Source organism: Gymnoscopelus braueri (assembly GCF_963280865.1).
Source record: "Gymnoscopelus braueri genome assembly, chromosome: 21".
NCBI classification, from domain to species: Eukaryota; Metazoa; Chordata; class Actinopteri; order Myctophiformes; family Myctophidae; genus Gymnoscopelus; species Gymnoscopelus braueri.
Window position 1 is genome coordinate 2299720 of NC_137623.1, and position 5023 is coordinate 2304742.

A 5023-nucleotide genomic window follows, 5' to 3' on the forward strand; every position below is an offset into this window, starting at 1 on the left:
TTTAACTACTTTAATCCACTTAGCCTTTTTTCCCCCCTCTATACTAAATCTCTCTAAAATCTCTCTATTTTCTCCGGAAATAGCCAAGCTACAAATCTATATTAAGTTGTGAGTGACGCATAGAGGTGCCATTTTCACTGAATGTTTATCAACGATGACATGCCCAGAAGAATATCTACATCTTTTAACTCTAATTGCTTTCAAGTTTTAAGTGATATTTCTTTGTTAAATAAAGTGTAACCTAGTGGCTCTCAAAGTGGGGTCCGGCCGGGGACCCCCAGGGGTCCTTGGGGGTCCACAGGAATATTAGTTAATATAGCATCGAAATCAGTTTAACCAGTTTAACCATGTGTGCAGCCATTTGAAAATAGCCATCTACTGTACTAGTTCCCCCAGTGTGATGTTTTGTGAGCTTGTAGATTACCTAAATAATCTTGGGGGAAAAAAAGTGTAACATTTTTAACATCACAAATCTTTAAATGGGCATTCCTGGCACAAAATATTTTCAGAAGGGAGTCCACGGCCAACTACATATTAATTCAGGGATTCTTGACATGAAGGAGTTAGAGAACCACTGCTGTAACCACATACAGAGCACATGATGGTTTAGTAAAAAAAGAACTAGGACTGACCAGTCTCTGTGTGTCACTGTGTGGTCCAGAACGGTGCCAGGCGTAGGGGACCCAAAGTGACTTCCACTGATGGAGTACAGGGTGGTGCTGATAAGTTTCTGGACTAACCATGAAGGTCAGCTTGGGCTGGTAGTTGGGGAACGTCTCGGAGCATTTCAGCAGCTGTGGGATCTCGTAGTGCTCCACAGCGTTTGAGCTGACCGTCGCCCACGCCGTCCCGGAAAACACCACGATCTTCTCCGGTAAGCTGTGGTTCATCTGTAAAGTCGTACATATATACCGTTATGTAATATTGAATTGGCCCTTGCTTCACTAAAGCTTAGAGGGCTATCCAAGTAAGGCTGCATTGATTTATTTTCTTAATGCAATGAAATAACAATAGATCTCAGTGGTCAACCGGCCAGCCCTAGATGTCCGTTTCACCTCTCCAGCTTCATAACTCTCAGCCTTTCTGATAATCGTGGGCACATTTGCAATTTTTATTATTCAAAATTCATATCATCACAATGGTGATGGAAATACATTATCTGTCGTTATATTGTACAGCTCTGTTAATGTAGCACGGTCTTTGCAGAACATGTCCCACTTAACGTTTTGCTGCTTGTATAAGTGAGTGACAATCTTTAATTAATCAAAGTGTTATTTTCTTGAACAGGTACAAACAGGTAAACAAACAGGGTGGGGCAGACTTTGATCTTAAACCATGGGGCGGCCATAGCTGAGTGGTTAGTGAGCCCGCCTAGGGAGCCAGAGGCCCTGGTTGCCCCAGGTACGATTCCAGGCCACGCCAGCATATGTGTCGATGAAATGAAATTTGTCCCTGAGCAAGACTCTTAACCCCTAAATGCTCACAGGCCCTCATTGGAAACAAGCCCGCAAGGACTTTCATGAACGTCCTGTTAAAAGGAATTATCCTTATCCTTATCCAGGGGCTGACAGATGGCTTCAGAGGTGAGGGTCTCTAGACCACCACTGCCACCTGCTGGCTACAGTATGCATGCGTTTGAGGTGCAGTAGTTTACCTCGTAGTACGTGGCCGGAAGCCACTGATGATTTCCTCTGTGGCCGTCTGGAAAATGACCCTTGAATACCACTGTGTCATGAGGCTGCAGGAGAGAAGACTTCTTAATAGGAGGAGAAAAATGCATAGCTACAGCACTAGAACCACACACACACACACACACACACACACACACACACACGATTGGATATCAAAATTACAGTAAGCAGGTAAATACCAGGCAATTACATCAAATGCATAGAAATAGTTATCTAGGATCATAGGTCAACCATTTACCTTTCAGTATTAACAGTATAACATCAAATAATTAATAATTGAAACTATACACACAGGATGTCAGGTCTACAAATGAACCTGGCTAGTCTACATCTAAATCACATTTTAACCTTTGCATAACCTGCAGGGTCGTCAAGGCTAGGGCAAGTGCTACGTCAAGTGCTACGTCAAGTGCTACGTCAAGTGCTACGTCTCGTGCTACAGGCTGAGGTGGAGTCTGAAGAAGTGAATCTTCATATTACAGCTGCAAATGGGGAGTTCGTTCCACACTTTTGGAGCCAGAAGGGAGAAGAAGAGTCTGGGACGTGTGGAGCGTTGTCCCTGATGTTTTAGGAAAGGTTCCGACAGCTTCCCTGTGTTATATTAGCTGATCTGAGTGAACGGGAGCAGTTGTAGGGTTGGATCAGGTTTTGAAGATGTGGGGGTGCCATACTTTTGGTTGCTTTGTAGGCCAACATCAGTGTTTTGTACTCTGTGAAGGCAGTAACTGGGAGCCAATGGAGGGAGAGGAGAAGGGGGGGAGACATGTGAACATTTTGGCTGGTTGAAGACCAAGCGTGCTGCGGCATTCTGGATCATTTGGAGAGGCTTAAACGGATATTTCACTTTCAAAAAAAGTTTGGGTCATTTTATCGTCTACTCCGGCTTTTGTGAGCCCCCCAGACCGTTTTTAAGTTGCTTGATTTAGTATTTAGATATTTGATCATCATTTTATCAGACACGCCCCCTTCCTATACAAACCCATTATAACTTCAAACTCCATTTTTAACATGTTAGATTCATCAAAAACACCCGTCCTTGGTTCTGCTGACTCACCCTGCCCTCCTAGTACGTGAGGGGGCCGTGTTTTTTCTATTACTTTTTTCATTTATTTTATTTAATTTTTTTATTGTATTTAATTTTTTTCATTTTCCCAAAAAAAGATTTAAAATAAATGAAAAAAGTTATCGAAAAAACATGGTCCCCTCACGTATTAGGAGGGCAGGGTGAGTCACCAGAACCAAGGACGGGTGTTTTTGATGAATCTAACATGTTAAAAATGGAGTTTGAAGTTATAATGGGTTTGTATAGGAAGGGGGCGTGTCTGATAAAATGATGATCAAATATCTAAATACTAAATCAAGCAACTTAAAAACGGTCCGGGGGGCTCACAAAAGCCTGAGTAGACGATAAAATTACCAAAAGTTTTTTTGAAAGTGAAATACCCCTTTAAGTGCACATGCCGGGAGGCCAGTGAGGAGAGAGTTACAGTAGTCAGGTTTTGATATGTCTGATGTCTGGATAAGGAGCTGGGCTGACTCCAGGTCTGATCCTTCACATGTTATAGAGTTTAAACCTACAGGATGGAGTGACCGCTGCAATGTGTGCCTTGAATGAGAGCCGACTGTCCAGGACAACACAAAGGTTCTTGGCCGTTGGAACCGAGGTCACCAGGTCGGTTCTAAATTTAATAACCGCATTTAACTTCGGTTCTAAATCGAATAATTTGATGACCGGCAGCGGTTCCGGTAGGAGACACAAAGAGTCTCCTTTGTGTCTCCTACCGGAACCGCTGCCAACCGGTCCGCTATCATCAAATTATTGGCTTAGGAATGAGATAAAAACTATCCATAAATTCACGTCTCCATGGGGTGACTAATCGATAGGGTGAAATCTCTCTTTAATAAAGTATTCAATCAATCAAACAGAGAAAACGTTATTAAGAGTCTGTAATATTAAGAGTCTCTAATATTAAACAAACACTTTTGTAAAACTCACCTACTGGTGGGCCTCCTCTGCCCCCATGAAGTGTGTAAAGGCTCAATGCCCATACCTCTGAACATGGCTACCAGAGCGGACCCTCTGCCATGAGTGGGGACGTCACCCTGTGTGTGCATACAGAAAAAGATGGAGAAAAAATAAGCAGTTATAATAGAATTTCATATCTTGTTTAAAAAATCACACCCTGTGTGAAGTGGGCGGTGTCTTCCTAGCTAACCACAATACTGAATGGAGTCAACCAATATATATGCTTTGATCTGAAAGAGCCACTTAGTGTCAGCATGTGTCTTGCTAGCTAACAATACTGAATGGAGTCGATCAATCATGTACAAAAGATAAATACATTTATCTTCCGACAGCTAAATACAAATACATTTATCTTTTGTAAAACACACTTTATGATGGACAAAACCATAACTTAAAAAAAACAATAATTTGTTTTTTTTTAAGTTATGGTTGCTTATATAGGGCTATGCACATGTGTCATGTGACACTGGCCAATCACAGTCCTGAATAGATTGTGATTGGCCAATCACAGCGCAGGATAATTGTACACATTTCCAAACCTCACTTTTAGGGCCGGTTTCACTGCCCAAGATATTTGTACATTTTTCCAAATCTCACTTATAGGGGCGGTTTCACCGCCCAAAAATAAACAGACTGACATAAGATAATAAGGATGCACAATTACACTGCTTGTCCTAATGCCGGCAGGAAGCCCTCTGGCAAATCCCACGGGAGGCTCAGTGGCTACAGGGCCTCCTCGTCCAATTTGCAATGGCACTGTATCGGCGGCAAGAGGTGCTCCTCGCCCAGTCTGCACTGGCAGTCTTCTTCTTCTTTCGTGTGTCATCATCAGATGTCCAGTTCAGTAGCGTACACTCCGTACAGCCACGCCCTCGTCTCAGGTCCCACATCGAAGAGGCCGGCCTCCGAGGGTGGTTTATACAGGAGACAGACTGTGACTATGTGCTCAGCGGTCTGCTCCGGCTCCCCACACTCGCATGCTGCTCCGTCCGCCAGGCCCCACTTCCTCATGGACGTTTTGAAGCATCCGACCCCGGTTGGCAGGCGGTTCAGCAGGGTCCATTGCCGGCGTGGCAGTTCCTCTCCTTTAATGCCGCCTCCCGGATCCTGGATGTAACGGTGGATAAGTGTGGGCCCGGCCGACTCACACTCCTGCTTCCAGGCTGCCACCAGCCATGCCTCTGTAGACACTAGACGGGTCCTCAGGGATGGACCTGAGCGGCTCTTGTACCGCCTTGTTGTACGGGTGGCGGGACTTGAGCCTATCTAGAGGCAACATTGTTGTGGTGGTGTTGTGCAGGATACG

The 5023-nt window shown here is 44.3% G+C and overlaps 1 long non-coding RNA gene across 1 annotated transcript; it reads right to left on the reverse strand.

The window, feature by feature from the left end:
- Nucleotides 1-863: 863 nt before the first annotated feature.
- Nucleotides 864-4515, reverse strand: LOC308077244. Its single transcript, XR_013932378.1, has 3 exons — nucleotides 4382-4515; nucleotides 3688-3794; nucleotides 864-890 (listed from the first exon to the last, which is right to left on the reverse strand). It is a non-coding gene; the product is annotated as an uncharacterized lncRNA (long non-coding RNA).
- Nucleotides 4516-5023: the final 508 nt, after the last annotated feature.